This window comes from Stomoxys calcitrans, chromosome 2 (assembly GCF_963082655.1).
Source record: "Stomoxys calcitrans chromosome 2, idStoCalc2.1, whole genome shotgun sequence".
NCBI lineage: Eukaryota > Metazoa > Arthropoda > Insecta > Diptera > Muscidae > Stomoxys > Stomoxys calcitrans.
This window is the reverse complement of record NC_081553.1, coordinates 102,037,128-102,055,175: the sequence shown is the minus strand read 5'-3', so window position 1 is coordinate 102,055,175 and position 18,048 is coordinate 102,037,128. Positions and strand designations below refer to the sequence as shown.

The window sequence follows — 18,048 nt, the reverse complement described above, 5'->3', positions numbered from 1 at the left end:
ATTTAAAAAGAAAAAGTACAAGATAACCTTTATAATTGTTTAAATAAATTCATAAGTAACTTTAAATTATTAGCAAATCCATATTTCTCAAAAAAAAAAAACAATGCAAAAATACCTATTTAGATTTCTTTAAAAGACAACAATAACAACAAAATTCAATGTATAATCTATCAAATAACTATGAGTGCCTATGTCTAAATAAACAAACCACCAAACAATTCATTATATTTGCCCTAGACGGCACGAGAGCTACCATAAACACCGGCGGCTGGCCATCGTATCAAAACGAGAACAGCAGCGAACCGCCACAGCACATGTATGATGATTCATATAAAACCAACAATAGAAAATTTTTCTGTCCACAGAGTAGAGAGAGAGCGCAAGAGCAAAACAGCGCACGCAACTGAGAAAGCTATAGGTAAACAGAGTGTGTTTAAGTGTGGGCCTGTTAAGTTTGCTTCTGTATCTCAAAGATACTAATAAACAATGATGATAGGGAGGGGAAGAGTATTTAACAAAAAAACATGCATGCACAATCATGAATTTTGCTGAATTATTTTGTTCGAACACTAGTAATTATTACCAAAGGAAAATACTTTACACCAATACCTTTACTTTTTTATTGTTAACAGCTAGTATATAGGTAATATGTATGCATGAAATATTTTGAGTTTTGGAAGCTAAATCCGCAAAAAATTTGCAACAAAGTGACTACGTATTTTCTCTTTATTTAACATCGCTGCCAATTGACCAAGTAGATATGGCTTTCTTTATTTTGTTTTCATAAAGATTATTTTTCCCTAAACTGAAAAATAAATTCCATGGAAAAAGGCCTATACATTCAAATCATATTAGAAATAATGCATATATACTATGATCATTTGTCTTGTTATGTTCACGTATATTTTACCTTAATGCCTTTATGCCGGCTGCTGCTACTGTTCTACTGCTGATTGCTCGTATTGCTGCGAACAATTCAACGGTTGACACGCGACTGATACCTTATCAATATGATATGCTTGTATTTAAAAATGAACTACAGAGCACAACAGAGCAGAGTGCTGGATGTATGTGAGCAGAGAGAGAGTACAATATACATCTCGCAAATGCATTTTGTTTGATGGAGCTCAGAGTGAGAGAGTATGGGAGCAAATGAAACTTGTTGATATCGGAGTGAAAGAGACAATAGTAATTGTTGTTTTTTGTTGGATATAGAGAAAGAAATAGACATTGTGTCTAACTCTTTGGCGGCTGGCTCCACTTGCCGTTAAGTTATGTGTTTGTGTGAATGTGGATTTAAAATTTAAATTATCAATTTGTTAGTATTGAGCACACACCTCTCTGGGTGAATTTTAATTTGTTTTTGTTTTTAGATTACATGTTGACAAGACGGCAGATCTCTTGTTTTTGTTTTTTTAATTGGGAGATATGCCTCTTTGATGTGGGGGAACAATTAACCAAGAAACAAGTGTCAAATAAAATCATACATTTCCTTTTTTCCGCAAAACACATATACGCACATTCAAACATTGTGTACCAACACATTTAAAGTATACTAGAACAATGACTGAATGTATTTTGCGTAATTCCAAATGAAAAAGTCGATAATTGTTAGGTATACAAAAGATTATCTTTATAAAAACTCTTGGGGAAAAATTAATACATATGTAATTAGTTCTATTTTAAATTAAATCCAAACATAATTTTTCTTTGGACATCAATGTGAAATATAACAGTATTTATACCATTACATCAATGCCGATCATTTTAGCAAATATGCATGTGTAGTTGTACGCGTATATTAGTTCGTTTGTGTAAATCATTCCTTTAAGAGTGAGACAAATATAAGAGTTAATCGTATCACACAAAAAGAAAAAAAAAGAATAAATTGACTTGTTATTTGGAATACATCAAATTATTGTGAAATTAGCCATTGACGACCTGTTGGCAACATAGAATAGGAACAAATAAAATATTGTACCCTCAAATTTAAAGAAGACAGAAATATTCGATAATAATTATTTTAATACGCAATAAAGAAAAAATATGCCTATTTTTTAGAATTTGGTTATCAATACCCATTATTTTTAGAGATTATTTTATTACCGCGTGTAATGTTTTTTTTTTGCATGTACACGCAAGCTGCTAAAAAAAGTTATAAAATTTTCTTGGAAACGTATAGCGCAGCACCTTAAACGGCTAGCGGCCGCATCACATATCTTAATGAAGCCTTAAAATAGGATTTTTTTGGCAGTTCTATAAGGGAAATCCGTCAAAAAAATCTATATATATATATATATATATAGTTTGGTGAATATCGGTGTAGGAAGTATTGAGAAATTTTACTTGAACAATGATTATTGACTCATATATAATATATACATTTTAAAAATTTTTATTTAGTTAATCCTATACGTGACAGAAGAGGAATTTTCATGAAATCGAGAAACAAAATGTCTTTTTGAAATATTTCTCTAAACTTTGGGGATATGTTTTATGATTCTGGAGTTAGTTTTTATGGTTTGGCGTCATTTGTATATCGATTTATTGCATTAAGAAATAAGTTTTCTCGCCTCCAACTTTCTTTCTTTGCCTCCAACAACTTTCCGAATCTGTAATTAGTTTTTTTTCTTCACGTTTTGATTTCAAGGAATAACTTTTCTGAATATAAGGATTAATTTTCCTCCTATGAAAATACTATGAATTGGTTAGTTACATTAAATTTGGGACATGTTTTTATGTTTGGCGACATGTTGTTATGTTTGGATATATATTTGCGCTCAAGTTCATTAGATATGGAATTTGGTATCTAACATGGTTAAAATATTCTACTCTCTCTTCTTATTTTTGTAAAGCTTTTGTCAACAAACTGACTTTTTTTTATTATATTTTTCAAACAAACAACATTAAAGGAACAAGCTAGTCTACTTAGTTTCATCAAAAGTTTCTTATAAATACGAGTATAACAAGTTATCATATTACAGTTCGGCCAACCTGACAATATGATTGCCCACAATCATGATATAAAAATTGTGTATATTATATAAGTGTGACCAATAACATAAATCTATAACCTAGGTGTCAACCATTTCCGAAGTCGCTTTGCTTCAATTATACCCTTATATGGGATCTGTGTCAGTTGACAATTGTCAACATCTCTCACAACGTAGCGATCATTATCTAATACTTTTTCAATAATGTAGGGACCACGATATTTTTCACAAAATTTCTTATTCTTCCCAACTGTATTGTCAATATTCATAATAACAACATAATCACCCTCATCGTAACGTTTTGCCGGTTCATGATGTTTGGAAAAGTATAATTCGTTGTAGTTCTGAGATCGCTGTATAGAATTCAATGCCTTAACCCTCATATCCCTCAAATTTAGTTTCTCCTCATTACCCATTTTCTCATCTAGATATTCCGACAGCTTATCTACCACCACCCCTCGTTGATTCGTTCCAAAGAGTAACTTCGCTGGGGTTTCCTTTGTAGAACTGTGAACACAGTTATTGATAGCATATTCCACCTGGGACAATTTCAATGACCAATCGGAATGATCTATTGGGTCACTCAATTTGCTCAACATGGACTTAATAATACGATTTACACGCTCAACCTGCCCATTTGCTTGTGGAGAGGCAACCGCCACCTTAACATGATTAATATTATTTTTCAAAATGAATTCAGAAAACTCCAATGACGTAAAACATGATCCTCTGTCCGAGATTAGGCGTCTTGGTCTACTGTAATAACTAAAATACTTTTCGAGAGAACAACAAACCTCCTTAGTGCTCGTCGAATTTACAGGATAAAGTCGAACAAATTTTGTAAAAGAATCAACTACCACTAAAATGTGTTTTCTTTTCGATTTTAATGATGGAAGTGGTCCGAAGTGATCCACGTGTATCGTATCGAATGGCTCCGCCACCTTTGGAATGCTGTACATGTTCTGTTGGTTTATTCTAGCTGGAGCAGCATAAATGATACATTTTATACAATTCTTAATGAAGCTATCTATCTTATTGCGCATGTCTGGGAACCAAAAATTCTCTCGAATCTTATAATAACATTTATCTGTCCCCAGGTGTCCAAGCTTCTCATGTATCATTCTTATCACATTATCTTCCATTTCCTTTGGGACATATAAACAAACGGTTGCACCCACTTTCTTAAATAAGAGACCGTCTATTAGGTCAAAATCACATATCTCTTCCTTTTCCAAACGTTTACATAAGTCCTTAATAACAGGATCTCTAGCTTGGGTCAGTTGAATTTGGACATCGAGTTGATTCGAATCTACAGAGCAAATCATGTTACATCCCACATGAGGGGATATTTCCTTTTCTATACATCTGCTTAACATATCCACATGACCCATAGAAGAACCCTTCCTGTGTTCGATAGAATAGTCATAGTTCTCTAGTTCCAATGCCCAGCGGGATATCCGAGGATTAACTTGTCTCTTGTTCAAGGTCATTGTAAGTGAATTGCAATCTGTGACTATGGTAAAATGTAATCCTTCTAAATACACACGAAACCGGCGCAACGCGTAAATAATTGCGAGTGTTTCCAGTTCGAAGCTATGATATCTCGATTCTGCATTGGTTGTAGCCTTTGAAAAAAATGCTACGGGGTGGAACTTTTTATCATCCTGACGCTGCATCAATATTGCTCCGAATCCATGAGAACTTGCATCACAATGTAACTCCGTATCGCTTTTAGGGTTATAGATAGCTAATACTGGGGCCCGAAGTAAACGAGACTTTAATTCACTAAAGGCCTTTACACATTCTTCAGAGAAAACGAATTTTTTCTCTTTACGAAGCAAATCTAACAATGGCCTTGCAATATTTGAGAATGACGGAACGAATTTCCTAAAGTAGGAAAACAACCCAAGACAAGTTTGTAATTCCCTATGATTCCTTGGCATTGGTATTTGTTTCACAGCCCGCAAGTGATTTTCTGTCGGCCGTATACCTTTTGGGCTGATTAAGTATCCTAAATACTCTAAACTCTGATAACCAAATTTACATTTAGTTAACTTGATACGTAACCCGTACTCAAAAGCACGTCCAAGTACAACCGCCAATGTCTGAACATGAGAATCGAAATCAGAGGATGCAATCAATATGTCATCCATATATATAACCACTCTATGGTCCTCTATTAAGTCGCGAAATATACCATTTATAAAGCGTTGAAAGTTTGCTGGAGCATTCTTTAAACCAAATGGCATCTTCAAATACTCGTACTGTCCAAATGGGGTTACAAATGAAGTGTATGGAATTGAATCATTATGCATTTCTATGTTGAAAAATCCATCCTTCAAATCCATGAGGCTAAACCATTTTTTGCCTGATATGCTCTCAATACAGTCCTCGATGAGGGGTAAAGGAAAGTTATCCCTAATAGTCTTTTTGTTTAACGCTCGATAATCGACACACATCCGCGTTTCCCCTGTCTTTTTCTTTACCAACACAATTGCTGACGTGTATGGAGAATTGCTGTAACGTATTATTTTCCTTTCTAACAAATCACTAACAATCTTCTGCGTTTCCTCACGATCACGAACCGACAATCTACGGGGAGAGCAGTGTATTGGAATATCATCAGATAATTTAATCTGCATCCTATAATCAGATGACTTTTTATCAATTCCCTTTGGAGTTATATAACGATTATGAATAAGATCTTCTAAAGTCTTCTTCTGGAATGAATTTAACAAAGGATTTAGATCAATATCGTCCGTACGTATCACTTGGGAATTCACAGGACTATCATAAGAATTGCTTATCGTAGATGGTGTAGACACCGAGGTTATATTATTATTGTCATTTATTTTTCTTGTGGATTCAAATACTTCTATATCATTCGTAGTTTCCTTGACTTGAAGTAATTTTACATTAAATGCATGCATAAAGTTCCGTCCAAGAATCATTGGAACATGAATGCTCTCGTTCGGAACAACAAGTAATTCTATTTGTTTAGACGATTTTTTTAATTTTATTAAACAAGAAATATTTCCATATATTTTCAAAGGGGAATTGCCAACTCCAACATACGAAGTTGGTATTAAATTCTTCGAACGTATCACACCAGTCGGTAATAAAGACATCTTAACCAAACTAATTGGGCTACCGGAATCGATCAAGCACGAAATATTCACAGAATTAGTATATTTGGATCCACAAGAATATTTAAAGGCCACACTTACCATTTGTGTTGTGTCTACAATATCATTACTACAAAATATGGGAGCAGTAACATTCATCCTTTTAGGACAATCCTTGTAAAAATGTCCCATTTGGAAACAATGGAAACAAGATCCCGGTGGACGTCGAGGCTTATTGCAGGTGTTCTTCATATGTCCAAATTGAGAGCAATTGAAACATCGTATGCCTTTAGTATTGTCACGGCCTTCTTTATGAGTACTGACTGTTTTTGACCTTCGTTTCTCGTATCTATCTATTCCATGCATCAATTCTTGTAATGAGTTTGATCCGTATAGAATGGATATGTTGTTGGTTTTATCTTCCATTCCGTCTATTATAATGTCAACCAGTTCTTGCTCGTTGATTTCGCCTTCTGCTGCAATAGTTTGCATTGCTACTATATAGGCAATACACGGCTCTGTTGGCTTCAACTTGCGCAAACGCAATTTTTGATAAACTTCTTCTTGCGTTACCGTTCTCTTGAAAATGTCTAAGAGCGATCTCTTCAACTCCTTATATTCTTTGTAATTTGAATTTTCCATGAACTCTCGCGCAGTTCCAACCAGCAAATATCTTAAGCACATATATTTTTCTTGGTCAGTCATATTTATATTGTAGTTTTCAAAAGAGTTTATCCATTTTTCAATATTTCGTCCATCATTCCCAGAAAATTTCGGAACCATCATAGAGAGCTCGTCATAATTGATATTTGTAGAAACCTTTTTTCCACCGTTTTCTAAAGATTCAATTTGGTTTCGAAGAGCCAACATTTCTTGCTTCAATCTCAAAACTCTAATTTCACTCTCTAGTTCATCAGCTTCACAGGATAAAACGCTTGAACGAATGAAAGGGTCTGTTACCTGTGATGGAACAGAAGGTCTAGAAAATTGTCCTCGAAGTAAGTTTGCAGGAACGGAAACTGAGGAATAATTGACGGAGGGTACGGAAGAAACAACACAAGAAGATACGGAAGGAGGTACGGAAGTTTGTGTTTGCGGAAGAACATCACAGGACACGCCAATTGCTCTATTGTTTAAAGCGACACCCAATGTATTTGTATTCATTAAATCGGAAATAACTGATGAAGTCCGGGCGGCAGAAACAGAAGCAGCAGTCCCTGAAGTACCAGGAAATTGTCTTTGAACTGTATTTACAGGAACGGAAGCAGAAGAATTATAGACGGAAGGTACGGAAGAAATTACGGAAGGAGGCACTGAAGTCTGTGTTTGCCGAAGATTTGCACAGGATACGCCAATTTCGCTGTTATTAAAAGCGACACTCAATGTATTTCTAGATATTAAATCGGTTGAAGTCCGTGCGGCAGAAAAACAAGCGGCAGTTCCAAGAACCAATTCAGTTTGATTTGTGGACTCACCATTACATTGAAATGACTGAAGCAAATTTTCAGGATCGGCAGTTGCGGAATTAATAACGGGAGTTTCATTCAAAGTATTGGATGACATTGTAGTGACAGTTACAGATGAATTCCCAGCAGAATCAGACGAAACCACATTTCCAGAAGGCAATTCAGTCTGCTTTGATGGACCACCGTTAACTTGCAAAGAATCATATAATGTTCTCAATTGTGCAATTGACGCTGTTTCTGGAAATTCCACATTTGAAGCTTTCAAAGCTGAAAGAATTCTTTCTCGAGTAGGGCGTGAATCCATATTTAAAAAAAATTTTTTTTTTTGAGTCTTCTTTTTTTATTTATTTTTTTTTTTTTTTGGGAACCCCACACCTGAATTGTAAAGCTTTTGTCAACAAACTGACTTTTTTTTATTATATTTTTCAAACAAACAACATTAAAGGAACAAGCTAGTCTACTTAGTTTCATCAAAAGTTTCTTATAAATACGAGTATAACAAGTTATCATATTACATTTTTAAATATGTTTGTATTTGTAGCAACAAAAGAAAACACACACATATACATACATTAACTTTATGTTGAGTACGCAATTTAAAAAATTCATACAACTTGCCCTTGCCAACAACATGTTTAAAACTGCATATGAAGAGATAATAAAAACAAAACTGACCCACATAACGCTATCAAGAGAGGCAACTACTTTCATTTTAGGCGGACAAACAAATGTATCTCAACATTGACTTTGCCAAAGAGAGAGAGACAGAGGGAGAGAGCAAAAAACAAATGAGTAAAATTAAAAAAAAAAATAGATATGTTGGAGGCAAAGCACATGTGAGAGTATAACGTTTTTGATTATCATCTTAAACAGGCCCCCATATTTATTGCATTGTGTATTGAAAAGTCACGAGACTCTACAAACAGCCGGCTTTTCAATCTAAAATGTCTCTCTTTACAGGTGTTTCTAAACAATTTAGCTTTGCATTTTCAAAACAAACCGACAGAACTTGACATTGAGGAATATGCCATATGTTGCTGTCATCAACGAAATAAAGAGAGATTCATTGTCTACTACAAAAATGCAATAAAAAGGAAAATTAATATAACCATACACGCACCCCCAAAGAAAGTTGGAAACTTTTTTTAACAAATCTAAGTTTTCTATATAACGAATAATAAATGCAAGTGCCCATAAATGGTAAAAATATTTGTTTTATTTATTAAAGAATGGTACTATATTCGCTTTTGATGAAATTTTTCATGATTCCTTTTTTTAGATTTCGCAGCAAAAAAACTTGCTGATTTTATTCAGTACTACATTCACTCTATTCATAAAAGTATCATGTTATCAAGGAAATATTGAAGTGTTTCAAAAAAGTAACATGTGTTTTCTCCTATGATAAAAGAATACACTAGCAGAGATGGTCCGTAAGACGATTTTTTAGGTTTCCGACTGTCAAAAAGTTGTAAAAGTCGAAAATGTCGTATACTTGTATAAAACGTAGAAAAAGTCGCAAACGTCATAAACCTTAATAACTCAGTGTAAAAGTTTGATTTTTAACAAATATTATTGTCACTTATTTGTTGTATATAGAAGAGTTTATATGTAAAAAAATTTCGCAATAAAAGAAATATAAAGTTTTTTTTTAATTTTTGCATTTACATTTTTCACACAATAAATTGGAAATATACGCAAATTTCAAGTCAATTTATAAAGTAACGTTTAAGGATTTTTTTGTGAAGCAAAAAATCAATAAATTATTAGTTTTCATCAATTATATTTAGAAATTGCAATTATTTTGTATCCTTTTGCAAAATTATTTGCTTCTCCCGTTTTAATTTGCTTTTTGAAAGCTGTTGTAAACGACATATGTTAAAAATGCATGACATCTGAGGAAGTGTCAAGTGAAATGGTACATGGAGTGTTAATACTTATGCCAAAATTTTTAGTTAATCAGATCAAAAATTCGACATATTTTCGTTCGAATTTTTTTTTCTGTCAGAAACCTAGTTTTTTGGCTAGGTTTACGACGTTTTCGACGTATGTAATATACGTCGGAAATGTATGTCATATACGTCACTGTTTCTGACAGGCCATCTCTGTACACTAGCAGCCTAGAAATGTGAAAAGATGCAACTGATTTTTTTTTTGGCACGTATATAGATATAAAGGCTAACAAACACGTTCAAACATGTATGCTTTGGAGGGAATTTAAATCTTCAGCAAGTTTAGAATTAAAAAAAAAAAATCCTATTTATTTTATTGGAACACATACTAATCCATTAATTTAGGAAACGACAAGCTTGCAATAGTATGCCCAACATTGCTTTTACACTTCTTTAACATTAGCATATCCAAATAATTTGTCATAGCTTCACTTTTTTTTACACAAATATTTCACAACTAAAATGAGTTTACTGTCACAAAATTACTTTATTAAAATCACTACACTACTAGTAGCCCAAATTTATTGCAATCATTTTGTCGGAATATTGACTTACTCATCAAAAAATTCATGCAAAGCAGGACTAAAAAAATTGTTTAATTTGATTTAATAATATCACTAGCGATTCTTTTCAAAATCAAAAACCAAAATCTTTTCAGTATTTGGTTTTTTGTCACTATGTGCGTAAATTTAAAAAAATCATTTTATCAAAAAAAAAAAAAAAACTTGCAAAAGAGACGTACTAAAAAAAATGTATTTAATAATTTCACTATAAATTGTTTTCTAAATCTTGTTTCAATATATAAATTTACTGTCACTGTGTGTGCAAGTTTAATCACTGCAAAAATCAAAACTCTCTATTCAGCTGCTAAAAAGCTACTGTTGTATAGACGGCTTTATTCTAACGAAACAACAACATGTCAATGCAAGAGTCCATACCAAAATTCTATTTTCACTTTAATCACTGATTAATTGAACTTCTCCGCTTAGCTGTTAAAAAACAACTGTGGAATGTCTAGAGTGCCGGCCAATTATGAAATCTCAACACATCGATGTAATAATCTGCCCAAAGAGAAAGGGGGAGAGTGGGAGAGAATGAAGATCTTATATCCGAGTCATAGAACGAATGACCGCGAAATTGCAAGGGCAGCACGAAAGCAACTGTCTTTGTTTCGCAATAGGCTGTGCTGTTGTTGTTGTTGTCAATCACCCGATTTCTTTTATGCGCTAAACTAACACACTTAATATTTATTGAAATTATTTCAAAGAATAGATCTTGTGTTTCTTTTTTATGATATTGATGATGTCATATTATTACTTTGTGTCACGTTTATACATGTTTGTGTGTATGTCCACATAATGTCTGCGATTTGATGATTAGGGTGAAGTTTCGTACAAGTGTCAAATACGAAACACACGTGCATTTTAAAGCACACACACCCACGACGAATACACACATATATGCACATAAATATGCGGTAGACATTCATGCGAAATGGGTTGACTTTTCAAAGCTGTTTTCTTTTAATTACCATACAGTTTTTGCAAATTTTTAATCTTGGCATTTTAGAATACTGAATAAAATTAATTATTGTATGTAAAAATATTAAACAAAAAGTTGAAAACATAACATAATTTTTAATTTCAAAAGAGTCTACGGAATTAACAAAACTTTTTCGTATGTATATCTATGGTAACTTTTCATTCTATTGAAATCAAACTGGACACTACATTTGAGGCCATGAATATGGGAGTCTGTTCTATCACTGAAACAATTTGTTGACCGATTGTCTCTAGAGGACATCTCAATGAACTATAACACGATATATATGTACATATGTCGTATGTATTTGGATCATCAGCATGCAACGTGACATAGCATGAGCCGCCATTTTAAATATCTCAAGAAAATTGCGCATAATTTTCACTATCTTTATTGCAAAATATGCAATGAGGAGGAAATTGAATATTACCACAGGCACATAGATATACACTTTTGAGCACTAAAATGACCAAACTAGTCACACCAGTTGTGATTGCGACATTTTCTTAGATAACGCCTCCAACCAGTCTAGGTGCGAACTTCCAATTATTTATCTAAGCTTTTATTTACTTCATTTCACAGAACCAAAAATTATGTTTTCTCATAAAATTTCTATTAATTCAATTTGTTTTTATTAGTTTCAAAATTCGATTTGGTTTTATTCATAGAAATATTTAAAGCGACACCAATTGCTGTTGGCTCTGGCTTTTATCCAATTATTTTTAATATTTATTTATCCTGTCGGCATATTTGCAAATTTTACTTCAAAACTTTTCCCCTACATTACTCTGCTCACCCTAATCCCTGCCCTAATCGAACCTTTTCGATCGACTGTTGAAAAGTCACTTTCAACCCATCGCATTAAAACGATTTTTTTTTCCTATGTTTTAAAATATGAGCATCAGTAATTTTCTTTAACAATTAATATTTTCTTTACCGACTTTAGGAACAAGTCATGCCGAACATTGGAAAATTATGCCGAAGATTTTTGAAAAAATTCAACATTTCACAAATTTAATAAAAGAAATTTCAATTTTGGTTAATACATCTAAAACAAAAAAAAAACGGATTTTGAAAAAGATTTTTACCGGGAAGAAAAATTTCGCATTTTAAAAACCTAAATTTCGATGGAATTGAACATTTTTACCGGGTAGAAGGATGGATTGAAAAAGGCAAAATCCTTAAACTGCCGACAACTGATACACTTACCCTATATTTTGTTTTCCCCCCACCATAGGATGGGGGTATACCAATTTCATCATTCTGTTTGTAACTCCTCGAAATATTCGCCTAAGACCCCATAAAGTATATATATTCTTGATCGTCATGACATTTTAAGTCGATCTAGCCATGTCCGTCCGTCTGTCTGTCGAAAGCACGCGTACTTTCGTTGAAGTAAAGCTAGCCGCTTGAAATTTTGCACAAATACTTCTTATTAGTGTAGGTCGGTTGGGATTGTAAATGGACTTTATCGATCCATGTTTTAATATAGCTTCCAAATAAACCGATCTTGGATCTTGACTTCTTGAAATTTTGCATAAGGTGTTTTATTATGACTTCCAACAACTGTGCTAAGTATGGCTCAAATCTGTACAAAACCTAATATAGCTGCCATATTAAATCTGTACAAAACCTAATATAGCTCAAATCTCAACAAATCTGTACAAAACCTAATATAGCTGCCATATTAACAGATCTGGGATCTTGACTTCTTGAGCCTCTAGAGGGCGCAATTCTCATCCGAGAAATTTTGTACCACGGCTTCTCCCATGACCTTCAATACACGTGTCCAATATGGTCTGAATCGATCTATAGCTTGATACGGCTCCCATATAAACCAATCTCCCGATTTTGCTTCTTGAGCCCCAATAAGGCGCATTTCTTATCCGAATTGACTGAAATATTACACACTGACTTCTACAATGCTAAGCATTCAATTCATTTATGGTCCGAATCGGACTACAACTTGTTTTTATTTCATTTTTATTTATTTTTATTGTTTTATTATTTATTTTTTTATAACATACTTTCTTCTCATTTTTTATGAAAAACGGAAGTGAAAAAAAGCCTTAATTTTCTTAAATAATTTTTAAGTTCATTTAATTTAATCTGTTTTGCCATATTAAAATTTTCTATCACTGTCTGTATTTGCACATTTTCCAAAATATAAATTTCCTAACAAAAATTATCAAGTTTACCAATTATCCCAATTAATTAATCACTGCACTAATTGAAACTCACCGGCCAACGAACGAAGTACGACTGTCAAAATGAATCGACAAGGCTTAGTAGCATGCAACAACAAGAAGGGGGTTGGGCTAGAATGCAGTGAAGTTATTTGCAAATAAAAACAAAGAACAAGAGAGGGGAGATCAAAGATCTTGTTAACTGTATGGTTTAAAATATTTGGAGAGCAATAGAAGAATATTAAGAGTGTGAGGAAGAGCAACACTGGTAGGCAGCTACTTCTAAATGACACCACAGTGTTGTGACAGTGTTTGTTGTTGTTGTAAAATGTAAGTAGTAGTGCGGTGTTTCTTTTTGTGTTGTGATGATCTCATTTAAATTTCTCAAAATATAGTTGGTATGTATACAAACCGTATGTATGTATGTGTTTATGCTTTTTTTGTCACCTGATGATTAGGGCAAAGAGTTCATTTTAGTACACACACACACACATGCACACTTTAAAAATACATATAACAAAATGATAAGGATTTTATGTTATTCTATTTGAAAACTAACCAAGCATTGATAGCGCAAGGTTAAACGGGATAGATATTGCTATCATGCGATTTTTTACAACGTTACATATTATTTTAAAGCGCATGCAGATTTGTTTTACCAGAACAACTGTTCGTCTGCTGCTTGCTTTGTCTTCGTTTTGCCTACAACGCTAGTTCAGGGGAGCTGAAGTGGGAAGAAATTATCTTTTGACAAATTTCCATTACATATGTATGTATATATTGATTGAAAGCGTATACAGAGATAAGAAAGCAAGAGACAAAAAACAAACCGACAACATTTAATTTTATTGTTGAAGGCTTTGTTGGGAAGGAATAATTATTAAATTGAGACAACTTGTGGCTAACATGTTCTCTCACATTTTAATGGTGGGTAGTAACAACAATATACCCAAGTTGTGAGTTCGTCCCCTTTTTCTTATCTAAATTTTAAACAAGTAAAAAGGCATTAAGTTCGGCCGGGCCGAACTTTGGATATCCACCACCTCGGGTATATACATATGTAAAGACCCTTTCCTCAAATTTGGCACGGACATTCAGTGGTCTAATAAATATAAGTTACTGTTTAATTTTGTAGAACAAAATTTTGGTCTATATGGAAGCTATATCTAAATATATTCCGATCAGAACCATATTAAAATCGGATGTTGGGAGGCCACAAAATACTCACTGTTTTAAATTTCAGCGAAATCAGGTACTAAATAAAGCTTTTATGGGCTTCAGTCCCCTTATCGGCAGATCGGTCTATATGACAGCTATATCTTAATACAGTCCTATCTTAACCATATTTGGGTTCTATGTTGGGAGACATAAAAGTAATCACTGTTTCAAATTTCAGGGAAATCGGATAAAAAAATAAAGATTTTGTGGATTTTATCGGGAGATGAGTCTATATGACAGCTATATCTAAATATAGTTCGATGTAATCCATATTTAGGTCAGATGTCGGTAGACTTAGAATGTCTTAGAATAACCCGCTGCTTCAAATTTCAGCGAAATCGGGTAATAAATAAAGCTTTTACGGGCTTCAGACCCTTTATCTAGTGATCAGTCTATATGGCAGCTATATCTAAATATAGTCCGATCTGAACCATTTTTAAGTCAGATGTCGAGAGGTCTTAAACTACTCATTGTTTTAAATTTCAGCGAAATCGGATTAAAAATAAACCATTTATGGGCATTAGACCCTTTGTCGGCAGATCGGTCTTTATAGCCGCTATATCAAAATATGGCCCGATTTGGCCCGTTCAGGAACTTAACCAACGTGCATCAAAAAGACGTATCTGTGCCAAATTTCAGCTCAATATCTCAATTTTTGAAGGCTGTAGAGTGATTACAACAGACGGACGGACAGACACACGGACATGGTTAAATCGTCTTAGAATTTTACGACGATCCGAAATATATATACTTTGTTGGATCGGAAATTGATATTTCGATGTGTTGAAAACGGAATAACTAAATAACTATAAAAATGCCATATCTTGGAAGCGTTTGAATAGTTTTTTTTCGATTTTTGTTCGCCCTTTCATGACACCCAAGCCCTAATGCAATTCTTGAATACCGACTCGACGCAATCAAAACGGGCAACACGGAATTCATGATGGACACCCTTTTTCCGCAGGTCATGACGGGAGGAACAGAGACAGTCTAGTCTAATCTAGTGAAGAGATTATGTAAAAGGCATAAAAACTTTTCGCCATTTGAGGTCCTGATCGAATGTTTCAGGCATCACTACGGCATTAGGCGGGCTAGCTAGCGCCCCATCCGGCCGCCATATTCTAGGAAGAATTCCTTCTGTGATAAAATTTACTCATTAGCCATGTGCATTAACATTGAAAGGGTCGTTTACAATGTCAGGACCACCACACTTAGATACTATCGTAGGCGTACCAGGCTCTCAGGGACTGAACAAGCCACATACGTAGGTAAGATATGGCTCTTTTGGGTTAGAAATGGACGCCAGGATATCGCAGAAGAATCCGCGAGGGATTATTTATTTCAACGCTCCTTTGGGTGATTACCACGACCAGGCATAAAAGACTGTCTTTAATAAAGACACTGTTACAATACTTCTGAGGGGAAGGAATCCAAATGGTCTTTATAGGAAGGCCGAGAGAGTCTTGGGAATGAGACATAACAGAAGGATCTCAACGTGAGAAAACAGAGACCTGAAGATATCTCAATTCCATAATCCACGCTTACTAGATAGAACGATCTAAATATCAGATACATTTAAATACCTGGAGACGAACTTGGAGAAGAAAACCCATGGGCTAGAATTGTGTATTGAATCCTATGATAGTCCACTGGCTCTGCGGAATTTTGATCTGGTCAATTGTAACCTACGAAGCAAAGGCCGGCGCCAAATCATTACTTTTTGATTTCAAGACATACTAACAATCAGAGCAATTTCAAGAATTGAACTCTTCGTTCAAAAATACAACATTGTATGAGACGATTGAGAACTGAGTAAAACTGATAAACAAGACATCAAGATGAGTGAATGCATAAAATGAGTCCTTCAGCAAAAAGAAAGATTGATTCGGATTTCAGTGAATGTACGTTGTACATTGCAAGTATTCGGGTACGAAATTCGTACCAAGGCATCGTGGTTGATTTGACAAAAGCATGAGTAAACACACACGCGTCTAGTATATGAGAAAACACACAGTTTGGAAACGATTTGTGTGATCAGTTCAAATTTTGAAAATGACAGCCAGACGGTTTCCTATAAGGGATAGAAAAGTCAGTACTTAAGTACTTCTTTCAATACTTTTTCCACTTGAAGAGTGCCGTAGTACCGCGCGACCGATTTAGCACTACAAATTTTTCAAACAATTCGAATGTTTTTGAGCCTTGTTGATTACTTTATGCAACAAGCCACTATAAAATAGGGATATTCACTTGTTTGTCGCTCGAATCTTATCTGTCCGATCATTTGACTAATTGAGCCTCTAGAAAGTTTAAGGAGCATAGCGGGGGCCCTGACACTTGTCTCTCAGTTTCTATATGATATTCGTGATTTCCTTTCGAAATTTAGATATCATGTAGTACCGATCGGTCTTTATGTTTTTCCTTTTTGAGGTTTTGGGGTCAGGCGTTCGAAATTTGTGTTTTTGGACTTCTATCAATGTAATGCAAATTTGCCAATGAACATTTTATTAAGGCAGAAGGGGAAACTTCCCACATATCAATGAGTGCGATGCAAGTTTAAGTTCGATGATAAGGGATGTCCTTTTTATTGCCAAGTCCAAATGGCGTGCCGCACATCTCTTTGGAGAGAAGTTTTTACCGCTGAAGTAATCTCGGTTATATCGCAAAAGATGGGGATGCTTTATGTTCCGTTAGACCTTTATATAAAGGGCCCAAAAATGTTTGTCCTGAGAACTCTTTTAGTACAATTTCAAAATTAATAATCTCCATATATAGCGAATAATTTCTCATAACTAACTGTAGCGGCTATGAATTCGAGATAAAAATACTCCCAAGTACTGAATAATGGCCGTTTTTCAAGATTATCTACTCAAAAGGAACTTGTTCGTTTTACTCTATCTTCAGTGTCTCGCTCTTCAACAGTCTTGAAATACAACATCATGTGGGTTCAGTGATCACGAGTTCATCAAAAACAGTCACCAATGAATGGTTTTGTGCAGGGTTTGGTACGCATCAATGGTATTTTGGTCTGAATGGAAATTAAGACAACTTTGGGGGGTGGTAAGGTTGAACAGAGGGAGTGAATACAAGTCCGCCCCATGGAACTATGAATATACACCTAAACCAGTGATCGGCGTCGTGACCGTGGGTAAATGGGATGAGCGAATGTCTGACTTGAAAATGTATACCAGGCGGAGCACAAATGGCAACTGGTAGCTGTTGCTATATGTATGGCCCGAGGCTGGGGGGCGAGAACGGAAGTTTCAGAGCCCAAACTCTTCTATTGCCTGCCTAACTATAATATTATACTTATAACACAGAGCCCTAAGATTTTCAACATGCATGCACCATGTTGGTAAGTAAATTGTCCATATGACATCTGAATCCTCAATGTAATCATCCCAACAAAACAAACTAATCACCCACCTCCATAGTAAGGTGGTGTAAAAACGCATTCCTCTTTGCATTAGTCACATTATAACACCTTACATACGTACCTTACATATGTATGTTGATCAAAACGATCGTACAAAGAATATGTATGTTGATCAAAACGATCGTACAAAGAATAC

The 18,048-nt window shown here is 34.4% G+C and overlaps 1 protein-coding gene across 1 annotated transcript in view; it reads right to left on the bottom strand.

Annotated features, from left to right (window-relative positions):
- The window catches only part of LOC131994724 (homeobox protein 2-like), a 93,604-nt gene that overhangs the window by 56,725 nt on the left and 18,831 nt on the right, over nt 1-18,048 (bottom strand). The window lies entirely within an intron of this gene.